Source organism: Mirounga leonina, unplaced genomic scaffold (assembly GCF_011800145.1).
Source record: "Mirounga leonina isolate KUSES-001 unplaced genomic scaffold, KU_Mleo_1.0 Mir_114, whole genome shotgun sequence".
Classification (NCBI taxonomy): Eukaryota; Metazoa; Chordata; class Mammalia; order Carnivora; family Phocidae; genus Mirounga; species Mirounga leonina.
In genome coordinates this window covers 3,668,770-3,691,366 of record NW_023270265.1, presented here as the reverse complement: position 1 = coordinate 3,691,366, position 22,597 = coordinate 3,668,770, and the positions used below count along the sequence as shown (strand labels likewise).

Here is a 22,597-nt window from a genome sequence, read left to right as displayed (position 1 = left end):
GAAGGAATCTAGTTAGCAGGGAACAAGGCCTAGACTGGGTCCTTAACTCCTGGGTGCAACCCAGGGTATTAAAATAAAAATAAGAGTTCCTCAGTCTGGGACGGGAAAGCACTCCCAGATCTCTTCTTAGGGCAAAGCCAGGGAACAGAGGTCACCATTCTGCAGAAAATGAAGATGCTCGTGAAAGTTCCTAGAGCTTTGCTGGTTCTTGCCAGGGGATGTCAATACTGGACACTCTTTTTTTTTTTTTTAAGATTTTATTTATTTATTTGACAGAGAGAGACACCGAGAGAGGGAACACAAGCAGGGGGAGTGGGAGAGGGAGAAGCAGGCTTCCGGCCAAGCAGGGAGCCCAATGTGGGGCTCAATCCCAGGACCCTGAGACCATGACCTGAGCCAAAGGCAGTCGCTTAACGACTGAGCCACCTAGGCGCCCCAATACTGAACACTCTTTATTGTTAAAGGTTAATCTGTGAAAATATTAAATGCCATCCTGCTCTGAAAAGGAGCCTCTGGAAAAGTTCACAACATTACTACCAAATCCAAAATAACTTTCTTAATTACCCGTTAAGGGGTCCCGACAGGCCACCTCTAGAGAAACATTTGTCCTCTGAATGTTTTTTCTTTTAAATGCTATCTTTCACCACTGTGTTTATACTTGCCACAAAGATACAGTGTGATTAATGCAGGAAAAATAAATATGAAAAGCCTTACAATCAAATTAAGGAGGGCACTTGATAAAATGAGCCCACTTCTTATGAGTAATTTCAAAGAATAACTGCTTTTCATTATAACCTCAGCTCCCAGCAGGTCCTACATAAACCAAGCCAGCTGCAGTTCAAGAAAAGGTCCAAAGGAGGACCCACTCAAGGTGTGGATAAATCACAATTGTGATCACAGACTAGGTTTCTATCTTTTTGTATCCCCCTTAATAAATTGGGCTTGACCTGAAATGCCAAGAAAGTTAATTTATAACAGTCAACCTTTTTTTTTTTTTTTTTTTTACATCACAGCTCACCTTTCTTTTTCTTTTAAATTTAAACCATTATGACAAATGGAGATTTATTATATACCATAAACACATGCGGCTTGAGCACTGGTAGTTAGTCTGGAAACTCAGATGGGGCAGCAGGCCGCTCACGCAATCAGGAAATGCCATGTGACGTTCCTGATAAAGATGAAACACACACACATTCCACAGCACTTACTGTGGCCACACTGTGGTTTTGGCCATTGTGGGGGCACCATGGACTCAGTGCAGGCTGTGAACTGAAAGCTAATTCCGTTAGGTCAGGGAGAGGTGCTCTTTCAGGCCACATTCACCCAAATCAGTGCTAAAATCTTCACAAGGGCAGCTAGAAGTTTTAGACATAAGCAAAGACATGCAGCTTCCCAAGATACTTCTCTAACCTTGGCCTGGTCTCACCTGTTTCACCTGCTCCTGACATAAACCCTGCAATAGGTTCATGTGTTTTGGTGCAGAGACACTCAGTGCTGCACAGAATCATCCTGAGACAACAGGCTGAGTTCACTGATAAGTAAACGAAATCTTAGTGGAAGATGGGTTAGGAACCTATTTGCCATCATGCCAAGGCTAGGATGACACTCTCCTAATCCTTCTCCTTTCTCTTGACCAAGCTGAAACGATCTGTTCCTCTCTGGGTCACTCTTATAGTTCCCCACTAGCAATAAGCACTAGGTGATTTACGAACTAAACAGGGTTTCCTGGGAAGTAATATTAATTTGTGCTTAAGGACATGAAATTTGTGGAGTCAATCCTGGCTCCCCTACTTCCAAATTCACACCACCTCAGTTTTCCATCTGTAAAATAGGACTATAAGTAAGTACCCCATGTGTCTGTTGGGAAGAGTCAGTGAAATAATTTATGTAATTCACTAACAGCCATAATACATTATTAAAAATTTAGAGATTTTTCTATCATAATCTAATTAGCCACATAACCATTCAATAGTTAATGATAGTTTTACTGATAGCTTTTATTACTTTTTTAAGTAGGCTCCACACCCAGCATGCAGCCCAACCCAGGGCTTGAACTTAAAACCCTGAGATCATGACCTGAGCTGAAATCAAGAGTTGGATGCTTAAACCAACTGAGCCACCCAGGCGCTCCAGCTTTTATTATTAATAAACTTGCCATATGTGTAGTCTTCTTCCAGAACTACAATATAGGTTCCCTGGAACTCTGTATTTACTCTTCCTTTGCTTTGCTTATAGTTCCCAGGCACAAGCAATTTATTAGCACTTGCTTATCATATCAATTCTACCATCCAAAAAAACCTCTTTACTTATAAAAAAGAAACCAGTAAAAATACAGATAAAAAGGAAAATTAAAATCATCCTTGATCCCAACACTAAAAATAACCAGTTAGTACTCTGATGAATAGTTATGGTTGGGATCCTGAGTATATACCCAGTTTCTTAACCTACCTTTTTAACTTAAGAATAATTCATGGATACTTTCCCCTACCATTAATTATTCAAAAGCATGACCTTTGAAAGCAGCAAGATATGCCATCTTGTGGCTCTATCCCCCATCATTCTTATCTATCATCTTCCAAATGGAGAATACCTGTGATACTAAAGCTCAGTAAGACCGCTGAAACCAGAAAACATGTATGGAATTACCTGGCACTGTGCCTAATACTGGTCAACAATAAATGTTCTCATCTTCCTCTGAGTATCTGATGTCTTCAAAGAAATGTCATCAAAGATTCCCACCTCCACCATGAAACAATGTTTCTCAACACTAAGAGAACTGAAGCGTAAGACCATATTCATAAGGCTTCTACTCTTTTCCTTTAGTTCCAGACAAGATTCTGGATCTTAAGAGATTCCACAAGATTTTCATGGTCACTATAAACGATAATCTTCCTTACCTACTCCTGTGTCCTTCCAGAAGTCTCAGACTGGAAAGTGTCACTAAATGTTTCTCTATTTCAGATCTTCCTTCCCAATGAGACTTCGGTTCTAAACCACAAAAGGAACTTAATGGTGTAAAGAATACAGGACTTGGGGTCAAGAAATAAGACTTCTAGTCCCAATTTTGCCACCTGCTACCATTTTGGGTAAATAACCTCCCTTTCTGGGTCTCCACTTTCTCACCTGTAAAATGGAAGACTTCCGTAAAATAATCTCCAGATTCACTGTCACCACCTTTAGGGCAGGGACCAGTTTATACATGAGTACTCATTTACTTACTTAAGTCTAAACTAGACACCAGTCCACAGGGTTTCTCTTACAATAGCAGTCATGTCATTTGTCAAAAATGCCCCCTATAAACCACAATGAAAACACATGAAAGACAGGCAAAAGAATAAAGCATTAGACTGATGTCTATATAAACAGTAAGCAAAGAAAAGTAGTCAAATAATAATGAGATTAACTACACATCCCTATTTATAAACACCTAACTTATAAGCATGCCCTACATAATGACTCTACCAGCTAGGGCAGCAGGAAGGATTTATACTCTTGATCCAGTATCTAAAGTAGGGTTAGGGCCAATCCTTTTGCGGCTGGGGTCATAGAAGAAGAGGGAGTTTCTCCCTTTCCAAATTTTAGACAATGAGGAAGAAGGAAAGAGTAACTGTTTTCCTAGCATCCTATATCCACGTTAGGACTCTGAAGTTATTTTCCAGTAAAATCAATGCTATAATGGTGAGGTTCTCAGGCTAGCCCCTGAAAGTATATTTTACCTAACTGTTGTTTTTGCGGAAGTGAATTCTATGAAATAGGCTAGAAACCTGCCCTCATTTAAAACCCCCGTTATAACTATTAGTTCTAAATATGTGCTATCAATTAGTTATGAATTTGGGGAGTTAGAGACTAAATGTAAGGGAAATAACCACCACCAAGTCTTTTCTCTACTATTCTTCAGCCAGAAGTTCCCATTACTATTAATCTGTCTCCTTCCTCTTAGGTTCTCCATCAAAACTCATCATGTGAATATGAGAACACATGTACATACTTTCTTTTCATTTCTTAAATGAATGTATAGTTGAGTTTTAGGGATTTTCCAGGTTTTGTTTTTTCTTTTTTAAAATTGGTTCTTCATGTGAAACTGTGTTTGGACTGAGGTGGGGTGAGGGACCCAAACTTTAAATATGCTAAAAAGCACAAGCTACAGTGTGGAAACACACTCGGGGACCCCTATATCAGAATTAGTAAGTTTCTGTCACCAACGGGAGTGAAAAATCCAGAAGTGCTATAGATCATCAGGGACATTTCAGCTCACCATCATATTTTACAGACAAAATTACATTCCAGGAAGGGGGAGAGGGGCAAAGGGAGAATAGGTGTAGGGAGGGAGGAAAAGCCACATAAAAGTTCTGAAATATATCAATGTCCAGAAATGGGAAAGGAAAAAAATAATAAAAAAAAAAGAAACCTTTGGAGAATTTTAAAAAACATGAAATAAAATATCTATCTTATTTCAGAATCCTGGAGTAAATACTATTTCTGATGCCCCCATAGAGAGTCAAATCCAGACAGCAAAACACACACAAATACAAATAAATACTGGGCTGGTGAATTAGGAAAGGGACACAGAGGAATTTAAAAATAGGATGAGGATTTTGTTCAGAAATGGGATCCTTCCTCCCCCCACCCCAATTTTTTTTTTCTTGAAGTAAAATCCATTATTTTGAAAACACCATTTGAAATCCTAAAGAAATAGCCAAACACAGTATTGTGGTATTCCAAAGTAATATCTCTTGTTTATAACCATACAAATTTAGCCCCTGGCACTACAGGGCTTATATAATAGAATAGAGTTATTTTAACAGCGCCCTGTTAAAGAAGAAGCAAAATGTTCAGCTCATTTTCTCCAGTGGGAGGGACACATGGCCTCATGCAAGAGAGGGAACATGCCTAAGTCATTACCTCGGGAAAGCAATCCGTCAGAGCCGGGTCGCTTTGGCATGGCCAGCAGCACTGGCGAGATCACAGAGGCAGCCTCTGCTTGCAATTACCAGGGAAGGACCTTGGCTCTAGGCAGCCTGCTATCAATTACTGCCCTGGCCTCACTGCTTGGACTTGTCAATTTCCCAGTGTCTTCTGTTTTGTAACAGTAAGAAAAAGGGCTCCTCCTGACTGATTCTTGGAAGTTTCGCATGTGTTGTGTCACTCCTTGGTGTCATTAACAATTCAATTAAAATTTCACAGCACACAGGCAGGCCACACCAGACAGGGGTGGGAAGGGGCCAGTAGTGGGGATTTCCAAAGAACCTGCAACGTGGCCACGTCGGATGAGGTGAATCCAATCTCGAAATTTCTTGGACTTCACAAGTCAAGCTTGCATGTGTCTCCCATCTGACGTGATGCTGGCTGTCATCTTGGCAAGATGACATGTTTGATGTTCTCACCCCGCTGGGGGTGTAGTGATGGAAAGGAATTTCAGGCTGGCTAGAAACAAAATCTCACACATTATTTTACTAGAAGTTTTGGCTCCATAATGGATAATTATAAATATTCATAATCGGCTCTATTAATCTACAATGAACATTTTCTCCATTTGTTTTTTCTTCGTTGGGGTCTCCCATTTTCTTGCTTTTCAGAGTGAGGCATTTCAAAGAATTTAGAGGCAGAGTGTAAATCACAAATGCTTTTGGAAGGTGGATGACTGGGAATGCTAAGATGGGATGGCTGGAAACAAGAAAGACTCACTACTGTCATTATTAACTCTGTGAAAGTGCAAACACTCCTTTGTCCCACTGAATGATGGAGCTACACATGCTCACGTGCTTTTAAGCGTCCCAAGGGTTTAGGGCAAAACCAAGAAAAAAAAAAGTTTCAGGCTTAAGACTTCTGAGGCAGCTTTCTCTCTAACCCTCTCAATGAGTTTAGTCATGCAAGGAAAGATTCTTTAAAGTTACCAAAGACTTTGTTTAATGCCCAAGAAAATGCAGACTGTCAGCACCCTTTGTCAGGTTTTGGTGGCTTAAGTCCATTTCCCAATACACTGGTGACCCTCCACCCCTCATTCACTAGTTTCTTTTTGACATCAAGCGCTCGATAATTGTTTGATTTCCTTCTAGGTAAAAGGAGATTAAATGCCCAGCTGCAACAGCTGACACACAAAAGGGAAAATATAGTTTAACCACCATATTTATCAAGATAATTTTTCTTCCACACACTGATTAATAACATTAGCCAACATCCCGTTTGGCTTGGGGGGAAAAGGGGTGGGTAGAGACATGTCCCCCTCAAGAGTATCAGAAACAGGAGTTGACAGTTCAAGGCAAAAATGATTTGCATGTAAATTCTGATCAAAAGCAAGTCTGCACCCTGAAGTTGTCAAGTTTTGCTACCAATTTGACACTTAAATGGGCTATAGCAAAACTTGATTTAAACTGAAGAGGAAAAAAACATGGCAACTCAATTACCCCCTAGCAGATCGGATCTGGCAGCTGAGGTCAAACTTTTCACCCTGCCATTACATTTCTCAATACCTGATGCTTTAAACAAACACTATGTATTCCTCCTACAATCCTAGAGGAAAATGCATTTCTCAGGACTCCCTACTGTGCCCCAGATTAAAAAATAAAGTTTCACTTGTGTGGGATCTGGGGCCATTTTCTCCATGTAAATTTCTGAGTAAATCAGGACTTAAGAAATGGCCTTTTACACACTGGGAAAAAATAGACTTGGCCTAAAAAAAAAAAAAAGAAAGAAAGAAAAAACTTTGCAGGGAAGATTTGTGGAGTACTAAAAGACGATTTAAAAACAAATATTCCCATAGCATTAGAGGCAAAACATTGACCTGTTTTTAGTTTGCTTTTAATATATTTCATATTTGAGCTTCAGCTGAACAGCACATTAATTCAGCAGGGAGAAAAATAGCTAGCTAGTTCCAAATCAGCTCCAAATTTATGGAGGACGAAGTATCTCATAAGGCCCTGGGATGAAGACTCAAATGCAGGAAAGACCCAGTCTAGTGATCCAGCTGGCCTCTGGGGATTCCATCCCCCTCAAGTTAGAACACTACAGTCTCCTGGGCCACTTAATCCTCCATGAGTTTTCATTCCTGCAACAATTTTTAAACCAACAACTGTTTAAACTCTAATAAGTGCCCCAAAGCAGTTCCAAAACTGTTGTTTTCCTTTTTTTTTTTTTTTTTAAGTCTTATTTCCCTAAGTTGGTTTTAACCTCCTTCAACAAAATCAAGGAGTGTATTGACTTTGCATTCACTGCAATTTCTAGTACTCATATTGGGCAACCAGATAATGTGTAGGGAAATGTCTTGCTTATTTAGCCAACAAATATATTGAGCATTCACCAGGTGCCAAGTACTGTGCTAAGCACAAGGGGTCCAAACATTAGTAATAGTTGCTTATGGCTTGGAAAAACAATCCCATATACAACTAATTATAATAGTGTGGGGTAAGCATTGTCAAAGAGTAATATTCAAAGTATGAGATCAGATTTAATAGAAGGATTCATTCTGAGGGAGGGAAAGTTTAAAATTCCCCTAGTGACAAACTTTATCTATATTGGCATCTAGTGAATGGCAGAACAAGAGTGCCAATGGGAAAATGAGATATTTCTATGGGAATAAGCAATGTAGAAATGGGAAAGCCTCCTTGGTCAGACTTTAGGTAGATGAAGATAGTATGAACAAGAAGACTACAGCTATACACATTGGAAAAGCATGCAAAACTACAATCCACTTGTAACTGGCCTCCCTGGAAGCCTACAACGTCTACCCCTACACTTGGAGCACTCCCATCATTGCTTTCTCTGAAATGCCTTTTTGCTGTTCCTCAAATATGCCAAGCTTGTTCTGGCCCCAGGGCCTTTGCACATGCTGCTCCCTCTGCCAGGTATCTTTAGAGCTCAAACCATCTGATCGTTCAGCTCTTTGCTTAGATGTCACTTTTCAGAGCAATTTTCTTTAACACCTCTGTCTAAAATCACTCCCACACCTACTCCTCTGCAACACTAACTCCTTACACTCTGCTTTATTTTCTTCATTGCATGTATCACTACCTGAAATTATGTTTCTCTCTCTCTCTCTCTCTCTCTCTTCTTTACTGGGTTGTAAGCAACATGAGGATCAGGACTATATCCCCAGTTCCTGGTATAACAGTACAATAAATATATAGTAAATACGTTAATACCCATTAACTCTCTGGTGCCATTAAGCTAATATCCCTGAATTCATGCCATAAGGAAAATTAAGGCCCCAAACCACAGTCACCACAGATCCTGACGTCTAGGCCCTTGCATCAAGAAGAAATAACATGGAAATGGAACATTTTTTAAACTCATAGACAGTCAGGAGAGAGAAATTACCAACACACCAAAAAAGAAAAAAAAAAATAGCCATTTATCAGAAATCTCTGAGATCCTTCTGAAAAAATATACATTTAACTTTAACCAGGTTCCCAGGCTTCCCACAAATCACCACCACACAAGGGGAAACCATGTGAGAAGTTATGTTCTGCTTCTGAACATTTAAGCATTTTTATCAATATTATTTGCCAGTATAAATATTTTCCCCATAACTTTATATTTAAAATAGGAGTGCACCAAACCGGGACTTATAATGTGCAAAGGAAACAGTTCAGTCTAAGGTATTCATGACTTCAGTCATTCTCTCATAAAACAACAGATGAAATAAAATGTATGACATTCCCAAAGAGGGAGTTTCTCATGTAATTCATCTTAAAATGCAATGTTCTGTCATCTCAAGTAACACTTACTGAAAGCAACCATCAATACTTTTTGTCAAAAGCCCGTACTCTGTGTAAAATGTTCCATCAATCTCTATTTACATAAAAGAAAAAACTTCCACTGTGGCTCTAACACACAGCCGAGGAGCGTCTCTGTCTCCAGCTTCCATGCTCTGTTGAAAAATAATTTGACACCGGAAAAATAAAGAGGACCCTTAAAGGAAAGCTTCTAGGAAGGGAAAAGTTTCAAGGGGAAACACCTTACTTTGTTGGACACGGGAGAGATTTTTTTTTTTTAACCCTAAGATATATTTTCTCTTAAACTAAAAAATTCCATTTTGCCAGGAAATCCCCCCAGAAAGCTTTCATTCAACTGTATGCAAGCAATGCTTACCAACAGCTAATGGAGAGATGGCACCTGCTGACTCTGATTTTGAGTATGCAACCTGAACCAGTCTATTCCAAGCCAGGATTTTTAGCTTTAAGTCCTGCAGAATGTGAGTATCACATGAGGCTACAAGAAGGTCATCGCCTGGGGATGTTTATAAAACACACAAATTACGGTATTAGCCTTTCACCTTGAGGGTCTGAAGATCAAATCCCAGCTTAGGTAACAAAACAGAAAGTCTTTCCAGCAGTCTTTTTCTAATACTTGGTTGTTGAAAACATACAGACCCTTTCATCTGACCCAAGCTGGCGAGGGCCTAGAAGAGAAAGCTAAGAATTTCAGGTCAAAGTCAAGACAAACTACTCAGTGCCCAACAGAGACATTGAACTTCACGCCCAGTGACCCTTTCTGCCATTCTTCATCCTACCCCTAGGACTTGAGCCGTCTAGGGTTGAGGATTACACAAAGAAACAACAATGCCACATACATTTCTTAAATCGCAAATGTAAGATCCATTAGAAAAATCACTCAGCCCTTCCTAATTATTCCTTGTTGTCACTACTCAGCATGTCTGAGCACCCAATATGTGAAATGCATGGCGTAGGGCTAGGCAAGGTGGCCAGAGACTATTTCAAGTAGCACTATGGGAGCCTTGGCCAAACCACTGTCCTCTGAATCTCTGAAACTTAATTCCTTCACCTATGAAGAAATGAGAGAGCCTGGCGAGACCGGTGGTCTTCAAAGTGTGTTCTGCAATGTGCACTATTCCACAAAAAAACTCAAGGGCCTTTTGGAGGAGGAGAGGAAGACCAAGCAAACAGGTTCTTGGCCTCCCTTTGACACAGCGGCCTCATCATTATCTCCTTTGTTTCTAATGGGCTAGGAAAGCTGAAGGCTTCATTTGTAACCACATCCTTAGACTGCAGTGTCCTTTCCAGCTCTACTATTCTGTGACCTTATACTGTGGCAGCGCAGAAACACAGAGGTACACCTCACCTCCCATGTGACACACACCAGACGCTGGGTTAAGAGGATGGAGAGAAGAGTGTGGCTCGGTAAGGTTCACGTGAGCTGTGTGTGGAGCACCAGGGCACAAGCATTGTCAGGATCTCCGGAAGACAGAGACTGGGACTTGAGGGAGGTTGGAAAAGGGCATTCTACAGGGGCTGCAAACTGGATGAGCACCGAATAGCACAGAGGCAGGGCCAGAAGGCATGGGAAGCACGGGGGCCCCTCTAAAACAGGGGAAGAAAAATTGAGACGAGGAAAAGCAGAACCCTGCATGCCAGGCTGAGGATTCTAGACTCCTTGAGCCCAAGATACAATCCCCACCAGTCGTGAATACAAATGGCCACTGAGCAACCCTAGCTTACTTCAACGCTCTTCATCACCTCTGCAAATCCCATACACATTCGTCCAGATCTGAATTTCTGTCCTTAAGGGCCTGGCTCAGGTTTGTTTTTTTTTTTTTTTTTAAGATTTTATTTATTTATTTGAGAGAGAGAGAACCCATGAGAGGGGATAGGGTCAGAGGACGAAGCAGACTCCCTGTCGAGCAGGGAGCCCGATGCGGGACTCCATCCAGGGACTCCAGGATCATGACCTGAGCCGAAGGCAGTCGCTTAACCAACTGAGCCACCCAGGCGCCCCCTGGCTCAGGGTTTTCTTACATTTGGTAGTCAATACAGGCTTTGATAGCAAGAATAATGACAATAGATTCTGGGAGGCATTATGCGAAGAGCTGCACAGGCATGGTCTCACGGGAGGTAAGTCCATCACCATTTCACGGGAGAGAAAGTTAAGGTTTAGGAAATCACAGAGCTAGAGAGAGAGCAGGACTCACACCCTGATGTATCTGGCCCAAACCCAGACTCGGGGCCACACTGCCACCCTCATGATGATTCCCAAAGGCTGGGTCAAAAGCAGCAACAGCGGCAAGTAGAAGGTCTCTGGATGATGGAGAGGACACTTCCTGCAGGCTACACATTAGAAAAAAATGGACTGACAAGGCTTTGAACTAAATGGGAAAAAAACCCACCCAAAAACTAAGTAACACAGAGGAAAGAGAAAGCTCATCAAGCACCTAGAGCAATGGTGAAAAATAGCCTCCTGCAGAGTTTGGGCTTAAAATTTCTTTACTTGCTTTTGCTCCCAACATGAACCTGATTTAAGTGAGTAGCTGAAACAGCAGAGCTTTCATGCTCCCTAGAAATTCTAGGCTTCAATCATCAACAATCAGTGGGACACCTATTATTCGTCCAGCTTATGTTGGGTGCTATGCGTGACATAATGAGGACACCTTTTTTTCCCCAAGATTCTTGTAGTTAAATGTCAAGCAAGGCTTGAACACAGTCCCTTCCAGATCAAAAAATACCACGAAAAGAATGGCAAGACGTCCAGTACGTACTTATGTTGAGCAGTATGGGATGGACAAGTATAATAAAAATTCTGAGGAGGAATAGCACATTAAGTACCCAAGTAGCTAGGAAAGGCCTGAAGTAATTTCAACTGGCCCTGTGAGAACAGTTAAGATTTGTGTAGACTAAAAGAAGGCAATGTAGAGGAAGAAGGGCTGGCATCTCCATGAGGTGCATCATCACCAGATGGTAAGGCTGACAAGAGCAAAAGCCAGGTGAGGGAGAGGGGCAGTGAGTCCAGCACGGCTGAACCAGTGACAAGCCATCAAGTCAGACAGCAAGGAGGTGGCTTTTCCTTGCATCACACAATCCATTATCCAACCCAACCCCTCATTTTACATGATGCACAGAGTAATTCAAGGTCTTGTTCAAAGTCATCAAGTTAGTAACAGAAGTAAATCCGAACAGCCCTAATCTCTGCCTCCTAATCTAGGCACTTGCCATCCTACCACACTTCTTCCTCCTAGAAGCATAACCAGTGTTTGTCTCTCCAACATCAGGGACACCAGGAACCTAAGGGAGGTTAGTTCCAATGGTGACAAAGAATCCAACTTCATCCAAAATGCTCACTGGACCTTTTTTTTTTTAATAAGCACATCTAATTTTCCCAAGGGTTCCATTTTGAAATCCCTTGAATGACCAAGTTCTCTTCAAGAATCATTTCAGGTTCCTATAAAATCACCTCAGGGTTCTTTGGCCTGGGCATGGCATTAGTTAGCTCATCTTCTTCCCAAAATGCACTTGGAGCACAAGAGAGATTGAGAGGGGAAAATTAAAGAGAAAGAAAGTACTTGAATTTGAGTTTTTGCCTTTCACAGAGGGACCCCTGACTTGAATAAGAAATCTCTAAACTATGGTTGACGTTACACTTCGTGAAAAGAGGACCAGAGTGAAAAAGAATAAAAGAAACTAAAGGAAAGAGATCTAAACTGGAATTCTAGTTTAGATTCTAGAGAAGAAATCAGACAACAAAGGAGGCTTATTGCTTATTTGAGGTTGGTGGGTGTCAATGCTACAAGAAAAGCTCAAGTGAAATCTTTGTGAGAATGTTCCCCATCATGGTGGACTCCTGCTAAGGAAAAGGCATTGAAGAATAACAGGCCAAAGAAAGCAACAACAACAACATCAACAACAACAAATTAACAATGAATTCCCAATCTGGAAGACTTTTATCAAATGATAGTAAAAGATTCTGAGACAAATTCACAAAATATTTTTCTCCTTTAGGTCTAACGAAGTCCCTTCATGGCAAACAAAGATATGCAAATAAATGTATTTATTTTAGGTTTTGGGTTTGCTTGTGTTTTATTTTGTTTTTAATGAAGGTTGTGGATGAAAGAGAAATCCCGGTGCATAGTTTAAGCCCTTACCAACAAAAGCTTCCCTAAATCTGACCCCCATTACCTAAGTGTAAACCTAGTTAAGCTTAAAAGGGGAGGAAAAAATAAAACATCATGTCCATTTCCTTAAGAGTCCTATTTTGAGATTCAGAATTCTTCAAAAAAGTCAAGCTTAAATTATTCAGCCATTCTGTGGTTTGAGTCAAGGTTTTATGGGCATTTTCTGTCCATCAGCAATCATGGGTTGGGGAAAAAAAGAGACATCATAATTCAGATGCTATTCCGGGTCCATGTACATGGCCCAACACGATAGTCAAAGATAGTTCCATTTTGAAATCCCTTGAATGACCAAGTTCTCTTCAAGAATCATTTCAGGTTCCTATAAAATCACCTCAGGGTTCTTTGTCAGCTCACCCGCCAAGAACTAACATACATTTTGGAAAGCAGGCATTGACTTAAAAGCTAAAGATCAGAGACTACCGTCATCTTCCATACTTACTCCTGAAGTTGACTCATGAGCCCAGAACACCCCCTGCCAAAAACACCCTCACAACATTGCAGAGAAAGCAAATAAATATTTCCAGAGTCTGGGTGGCTGGAAAGAGTCTTAAGTGCCACCTAGTTTAGTAGTACAACTTTTTTCATTCTTTTTTTGTTAACTTCAATTTTAAGTTAAGTCAGAGGGTCAATGTCCACTCAGTGTGATGTGCACCTGTCTTGCACCACACTTTGTGCCCAGATGTACAAAGCCGTCACAGGTTTGTAATACAAGCATCTCACACCTGAGCACCAGAATCACTTCAAATGTTCACCTTCACAGATCATGTTCTCTGTGAATGATTCATTAAGCCACATGTGGAGCTGGTGATTAAGAGATCATCAGCCTGGTGAAGCTAACAATGTCCGACACTGAAAATGGCTTCTTGAGGACATCAGCTGAATGGCACATCAACCTGCCCTGAAAACTACCCAGACATCTGGCCAATAAATTTCCTTTATTGCTGAAGCCAATTTGAGTTTCCTGTCAAGTGCAGTATAAAGAGTCCTACTATAATGCACATATTGCACGTATGTTTTATCATAATATGTGGTTTCTTATTCCATGAGGATCCTTTCTGTCCACTGCAAATATCACCTCCTCCAAGAAGCTAACTCTTCCAGTTGCAATTAATTGTTGCTGCTCTTTTCCACTCAGGATGAGCAGACCCAGCTCTCCTAGCAATGACACAGGGCAGGGAGAGCTTGCTCAGCAGCAGACCGCTAACACTGCCCTGATCCCAACCCTACTTACCCAAGACACCACAGAATAAGCTTCCCAAATTTCCCACTCCAAGATTTTCCAGAAAGTGATGTCCTCATATAGAATAGCCAAGAAAATATAGACATGTAATGTCATAGTTTATTATTTACACTAACTGTAACCGAGTCACTGGGAGAAACAGTAAGTGTGAGTATACCGAGAAGTCTCTCTTACTCAGACCCAAGGGAACCCATTTATAAGTAACTCAAAATTTTCCACCCATGATATCAAGGTTTTGTCTGCTACACAAAACCTTTCCAGACTCTTGTTGGCCTTTCCTTGAGGTAGATTCAGATAGTAATTAGAGGTAGAGCAACCCACGGTCTATCAATTTCATTTGTGTGTGAGTTTCTCCACATTAAAATATGTTATAGGGGCACCTGGGTGGCTCAGTCGTTAAGCATCTGCCTTCGGCTCAGGTCATGATCCCAGGGTCCTGGGATCGAGCCCCACATCAGGCTCCCTGCTAGGCAGGAAGCCTGCTTCTCCCTCTCCCACTCCCCCTGCTTGTGTTCTGTCTCTCCCTGTGTCTCTGTCAAATAAATAAATAAAATCTTTTTTAAAAATAAAATAGGTTATAAAATGAAGAGCCCATTGGAAGAGTCAATGGAGAGTGGTACATGGACATCTCAGCCTTTCCTAAAACTAACTTATGTAGTTAAACCTGCACTATGTTGTTATCCCCCTCCATGTGCAGTTGAAAGGATACAGAATATTCTACAGTTCTGCAGGTGGCTTCTCGAACTTCCAGAAAATCTCAGAGTGGGATATACTTTTAAAATTTACCAACCAAGTGCATTCTTTTCTACTTGCTATAAAATAGATTCTCCCTCTGATCAATAAGGCACCCATGAGGGGCGCCTGGGTGTCTCAGTCATTAAGCGTCTGCCTTGGGCTCAGGTCACAATCCCAGAGTCCTGGGATCGAGCCCCACATCGGGCTCCCTGCTCTGCAGGAAGCCTGCTTCTCCCTCTCCCACTCCCCCTGCTTGTGTTCCCTCTCTCCCTGTGTCTCTCTCTGCCAAATAAATAAATAAATCTTCAAAAAAAAAAAAGGCACCCTGAACAAACATAGCCTGTTTTCTGTCTTATATTAACGTCCACTATCTGAGGTTTGTCTCTCTCATCAGTCAGTATCTTGAAGACAAGGACAAAAATCTGTTCTTTAAACCCTGCAGTGCTTAGAAGTGGGCATTCTACAAAATAAACTAGCAAATTCCAAACTTAAGTTTATCTCAGGTTCAAGCACAGAGCTCATTAAAAATACAGATTTTGACTGTAAATGTAGGGACTCTGAGCCATTGGGTTGGTGTAGAGTCTGGGAATCTGCATTTCTAATAAAGTGAATCTGATTACTATAGGTTATCAAACATCCTGAGAACTACTAAAGTAGGCCCTCAATAAGAACTTTTTGTAACAAATGAATACAGACTGATTCATTAATGCCACTACCAGTCCCCTCCCTAGTATACACATGTGAGGACATTTCTTGAATTGCCACCTACAGAGCCTGGCTCTGGGAAACCAGCCTCTTTTCATAGCAGAAAGTATACCTTCCCCAAACATCTTCCTCTGCCCTTAATATGTCAACACCAAAGCTCATAAATTTTATCTGAGGACTCAGAGCCCCAAAAGCTCAAAGACAGCAAGCCCAGGACAAAAATTCCAGTATTTGGCACAGGAAAAAAAGTGGAAACTGAGGCCTTGGAACCATTGTGGAATCAGGCAACTAGGACTGCCTTTGTCCCATTTCTTCACGGTCTTTGGGATCTACTCAAAAGCCAAAATTCTAGTAGGAGGTCAAAAAGGAGATATTAATGATAATGAGGCAAATAAAAGGTCATGAGAAGGGACATTCATTTCCTTAAAAATTTTTTTTTTTTAAACACTGGCTTGTGTTGTATCAAATTCTTCTGTAAGGTCAATTCCTATTGACCAAGCTGGACTGTAAGTTCCTTGAAGGCAGGGAATGCATGTCCCATTTTTCTTGTGCCAACATTAAAGTTGGGCACACTCCTATTACTTCAAACTCTATCAGGTAAAGTACTTGTCTCCATTTCATTAAGGTTTTTTTCTGAGATATCATCTTGTTCTTTCATTTGGGACATCATCTTCCATTTCTTCTCTTTATTTGACTCTCTATGTTGGTTTCCATATAGCAGATGAAACAAATACCTCTCCACCTTGAAGAAGTAGAATCATGTAGGAAATGAATGTTGTTCAACCCTGCTTCAGCTCTTTGTTATCTTTCAAACCTTTATGCTTGTCCAAGAAGTCTATTATATTCTTAATAGGTCCCAGTAGTTGAAGGTGTGCCAAGACCTGTCACTGTCCCTTCAGGGAGGATCTCAGCACCTAGATTAAGGCTGATCGGAAGCCAGACCCCTGAGCAGCAGCTTTTAAAAATATACAAATATATGTAGTCCTGTGGGACCTCAAGCATAAACCCCACTGGCCACCAGAGCCAGGCAATCTGGCTGTATCCCCTGGGCAGCAGTCAAAAAGATCAAGTTTCCAGACAAAAGTATAAGCTATTTTCTGGGAGATACTGGTAAGCTGGAGCAAAGCAGAGGGAGAGCACCAGATGGCATCCACAGCCTATGATCCTTGAGCACAGCTCCATAGGACACTAAATGTATGCCAAACCAGAAGCCTGCCCCTCAGGCCAAAGCTCCAGGACAAGCAAAGAGGCCTCCCTCACAGAAAGACTAGGGTGAGTAGGGGTGCTTCGGAGTCTGCTGTCTGTGCAGCACCCTGGGTATGGCAACCTGGCAACAACTGTCACTCCGACTGCTCCAGTTTTGTGCAACCCAGGACTGGAAGCCCCTTGGCCACCAGAGCCAGGCAATCAAGGAGTGTCCCATGGGTGGCAGCCACAAAAACAGAAGCAGGAGATGCAAAAACCAGAGCACCAGACACATGTAAAAGTTTTCTTCTAGGAGATACTGGTGTCCCAGAGCACAGCACAGGGAGAGCATCAAGATGGTACCTGCCAGTCTCCAGAGTGTTCCAGCAGGCTCACTGAACTGGGGAGAAGAATGAACACAGTGAGAACTTCAACTAAAAGGCAGAAAATACCACAGAGCTAAGGAATACGATGAGCAGACTGACAAATACACCAGAGAGGTTAAACAGACCAGATGAAGAGGAAGAAAGAATCAGTCAACTTGAAGACAAGGCACTGGAACTCCCCCTATCAAAGCACAAAAAGAAAAAAGAATGAAAAAAAATGAAGATAGGTTGAAGGATTTACAGAACAATATCAAACAGACTAATGTTCACATTATAGGGCTCCCAGAAGGAAAAGAGAAAAAGAGGCACAAAATTTTTTGAAGAAATAATGTCTGAATACTCTCCTAACCTGGAGAAGGACACAGACATCCAGATCCAGAAATCCCAGAGAGTTCCAATTAAGAAAAACCAAAGAGATCAAACTAAGACACATTATAATTAAGATGTCAAAAGTTAAAGACAAGGATATTAAGAGCAGCAAGAGAACAACAAGTTGTCACATGCAAGGGAACACCCTTCCCTTAAGACTATCAGCAGATTTTTCAGCAGAAACTTTGCAGGCCAGAGGGAGTAGCACGATATATTCAAAGTGATGAAAGAGGAAAAAGTTCCAACCAAGAATACTCTGCCCAGCAAAGTTATCATTCAGAATTAGAGGAAGAGTTTCCCAGACAAGCAAAAGCTAAAGGAGTTCATCACCACTATACTGGTCTTACAAAAAACATTAAGGGAGAGTTTAAGCTGGAAAAAAAAAAAAAAAAAAAGAGGGGGGGCCATTAATTAGGAACTAGAAAACATGTGAAAGAATAAATCTCACCAGAAAGGTAAATATATAGTTAAGGTAACTTATAAAGTTAATATGAAGGTTGAAAAACCAAAGCAGTAAAAATAACTATGATTACAATGATTAAAGAATACACAAGATATAAAGATGTAAAATGTAACATTAAAAACATGAAAGATGGGCACTGGGAGAAAAAATGTTGAGCTTTAGGATGAGATCAAACTTAAGTTGCTACCAACTTAAAATAGACAGTTATAAATTTAAGTTGTTATATGTAAACTTCATGGTGACCACACAGCAAAAATGTATAGTAAATACATAAAAGATAAAAAGAATGTGAGCATACTACTAAATAAAGTCATCAAACCACAAAAGAGAGCAAGAGAAGGAATAAAGAACTACAAAACAGCCAAAGAAACAAAATGGCAATAAGCACATACTTACCAATAATTACTTAAAATGTAAATGGACTACATGCTCCAATCAAAAGGCACTGAATGGCTCAATGGATTAAAAAACAAAAGACCCATCTATACGCTGCCTACAAGAAATTTACTTTAGAGGTAAGCACACAGACTGAAAATGAAGGAATGGAGAAAGGTATTCCATGCAAGTACAACCAAAAAAAAAGAAAAAGCTGGAGCAGCTATACTTCAATCAGATAACACAGAATTTTAAGCAAAGACTATAATAATAGCTATTATAATGATAAAGAGGTCAATGCAACAAAAGAACACAACATGTATAAATATTTATGCACCCAACATAGGAGCACCTAAATATATAAAGCAAATATTAACAGACCTAAAGGAAGAAATCAACAGCAATACAGTAATAGTAGGGGACTTTAATATACCACTTACATCAAAGGATAGGTCATCCAGACAGAAAATCAATAAGGAAACTTCAGCCTTAAATGACATGTTAGACCAGATATACATTTTTCTAAAGTGCACAGGGAACATTTTCGAGGACAGAGCATATGTCAGGCCACAAAACAAGTCTTAATAAATTTAAGAGGACTGAATTCATATCAAGCATCATTTCCAACCACAATGTATTAAACTAGAAATTACACAAAAGTGGAAAATTTACACATAGGTAGAGATTACATATGGATTACATTTGGAAACATGTTAATGAACAACCAACAAGAAATCAAAAGAGAAATCAAAAAACAGCCTGAGACAGACAAAAATGCAAATATAACACACCAAAATTGCAGATTGCAGCATACACAATTCCAAGAGCTCTAAATCAATAAGGAAACACTGTCTTTGAACAACACACTGGACCAAATGGACTTAACACTTATATACAGACCATTCCACCTGAAAACAACAGAATAAACATTCTTTTCAAGTACACATGGGACATTCTCTAGGTTAGATTACATATGAAGCCACAAAACAAGTCTCAATTTAAGAAGACTGAAATCATATCAAGCATCTTTTCCTACCACAGTGGTATGAAAATAGAAATCAATTACAAGAAAAAAACTGGAAAGAAAGAAAAAGCACAATCACATGGAGGCCAGACAACATGCTATTAAACAAGTAGTCAAGGAAGAAATCAAAGAGGAAATCAAAACATACATGAAAACAAAAATGAAACACAATGGTCCATCATCTTTGGGATGTAGCAAAAGCAGTTCTTAGAAGGTTATAGCAATAAATGCCCACCTCAAGAAACAAGAAAAATCTTAAATAAAAAACCTAACTTTACAGTTCAAGGAACTAGAAAAAGAAAAACAAAGTCCAAAGTTTGTAGAAGGTGGAAAATAAAAAAGATTAGAGCAGAAATAAACAAAATAGAAACTAAAAAGACAATGGAGAAGATCAATGCAACTAAGAACTAGTTCTTTGAAAAGATTTTTAAAAGTTTGACAAGCCTTTAACTAGAATTACCAAGAAAAAAAAAAGACTCACATAATATCAGAATTGAAAAAGGAGATGTTACAACTAATACCACAGAAATGTGAAGGATCATAAGAGGCTACCAAGAACAATTATACACCAACAAATTGGACAACTTAAAAGAAATGGATAAATTCCTAGAAGTATACAACCTACCAAGACTGAACCATGATGAAATGGAAAATCTGAATGGACTGATTACTAGCAAGTAGATTGAATTAGTAATCAAAAGCCTCCCAGCAAATAAAAGCTCAGGACCAGATGGCTTCTCCAATGAAATCTGCAAGCATTCAAAGAAGAATTAATACCAGTCCTCCTCAAATCTGCAAGAAATAGAGGAGGGAGTTCTTCCTAATTCATTTTGAGGCCAGCATTACCCTGACCCAAAATGAGACAAGAACTCCACCAGAAATCACAGGCCAGTATCCCTGATAAACATAGATGTAAAAATCCTCAACAAAATGTTAGCAAACCAAATTCAACAATACATTAAAAGGATCATACACCATGATCAAATGGGATTTATTCCAGGGATACAAAAATAGATTCAACATCTACAAATCAGTGAAGTGACACACCTTATTAACAAAGTGAAAGATAAAAATCATATGAACTCAATAGATACCAAAAAAAAAGCATTTGACAAAATTCAACATCCTTTTATGATAAAAAAAAAAAAAATCTCAACAAAGTGGTTATAGAGGAAATGTCCTCAACATAATAAAGGCCATATATGACAAGGCCAAAGCTAATGTCATACTCAATAGTGAAAAGCTGAAAGCTTTCCTCTAAGGTCAGGAACAAGACAAGGATGCCCACTCTTACACTCTCATCTATCATATTTTTGGAAGTCCTAGCCAGAGAAATTAGGCAAGAAAGCAACCAAATTGGCAAGAAAGAAGTTAACCTGCCACTACTTGTGAACAATATGGTATTATATACAGAAAACTCTAAAGACTAATAAAAAAAACTTAGAATAAATGAATTCAGTAAAGTTGCATGATAGAAAATCAATACACAGATGTCTGGACTGCATTTCTATCCATTACTAATGAGCTATCAGAAAGAGAAATTGATAAAATATTTCTATTATAATTGCATCAGAAAGAATAAAATACCTAAGATTAGATTTAACCAAGGAAGTGAAAAACCTGTATGTAGTCAACTGCAAGACATTAATAAAAGAAACTGAAGATGACAGCTATAAATGGAAAGATATTCCATGCTCATGGATTAGAAAAATCAATATTGTTAATATGTCCATACCACCCTAAGGAATCTACAGATTCAGTACAATCCCTATCAAAATTCCAGTGGCATTTTCCATTAAAATAGAATAATCCTGAAGTTTGTATGAAACCACCAAAGACCCTGAATAGCCAAAACAATACTAAGAACAAAGCTGGAGGCATCATGCTCCCTGGTTTCCAACTATATTACAAAGATGCAGTAATTAAAACAGTATGGTATTGGAATAAAAACAGACACACAGATCAACGGAACAGAAGAGCGCCCAGAAATAAACCTATGCATATATGATATGGTCAATTAACTTACAACAAAGAAGCCAAGAATATACAATGGGGATAGGACAGTCTCTTCAGTAAATGGTGCTGAGGAAACCGAACAGTCCCTTGTAAAAGAACACAACTTGACCAGTATCTTACACCATACACAAAAATTTACTCACAATGAATTCAAAGCTTAAACCTAGGACTTAAAACCATAAAACTAAATAGGTGTTAAGTTCCTTGGCATAGGTTTTGGCCATGATTTCTTGAATCTGACTCCAAAAGCAAAGGAAGCAAAAGCAAAAATACCCAAGTGGGACTGTATCTAACTAAAAAGCTCCTCCACAGGGGTGCCTGGGGGGCTCAGTCAGTTAAGCATCTGCCTTTGGCTCAGGTCATGATCCCGGGGGTCCTGGGATAGAGCCAGGCATCTGGCTTTCTGCCCAGCAGAGAGCCTGCTTCTCCCTCTCCCGGCCCCCACTCATGCTCTCGCTCACTATCTCTTTCTCAAATACATACATAAAATCTTTAAAAAAAAATTAAATAAATAAAAAGTTTCTGCACAGCAAAGGAAAAACCAACCAGATGAAAAGGCAAACCTACTGAGGAGAGAAAATTTTTTCAGATCATATATTTGGATAAGAAGCTACTATCCAAAATATATAAAGAATTTATACAACTAAATAGCAAAAAAAAAAAAAAAAGAATCCAATTTTTAAAAATGGGCAGAGGATCTGAATAGACATATTCCAAAGAACACACAGATCGGCCAAAAGGTGCGTGCAAAGATGTTCACCATCATTAACCATCTGGAAAATGCACATCAAAACCACAATGAGGTATCATCTCACATCTGTCAGAGTGACTATTATCGAAAAGACAAGAAATAGTAAGTATCGGTGAGCATGTGGAGAAAAGGGTACCCTCATGCACTGTTGGTAGCAAGGTAAATTGGTATAGTCACTATAGAAGATAGTGTGGAGGTTTCTCAAAAAACTAAAACTGGAGGGGGTGCCTGGCTGGCTCAGTAGGTGGAACACTGAGTTCAAGCCCCATGTGGGATATAGAGATTACTTAAAATTTTTAATTAATTAAAACTGGAACTACTATATGATCGAGCAATTCCACTTCTAGGTATTTATCTGAAAAAGAAAACATTAACTCAAAAAGATGTATGCACCCCCATGTTCATTTGCATTATTTACAGTAGCCAAAATATGGAAACAGCCTCAGTGTC

At 39.8% G+C, this 22,597-nt stretch overlaps 1 protein-coding gene and 1 long non-coding RNA gene across 7 annotated transcripts in view; both read right to left on the bottom strand.

Annotated features, from left to right (window-relative positions):
• Positions 1-22,597, bottom strand: part of LRMDA (leucine rich melanocyte differentiation associated) — a 1,063,938-nt gene that overhangs the window by 936,623 nt on the left and 104,718 nt on the right. The window lies entirely within an intron of this gene.
• LOC118022041 lies at positions 12,094-14,574 on the bottom strand. Its single transcript, XR_004682369.1, has 2 exons — positions 13,230-14,574; positions 12,094-12,180 (listed from the first exon to the last, which is right to left on the bottom strand). It is a non-coding gene; the product is annotated as an uncharacterized LOC118022041 (long non-coding RNA).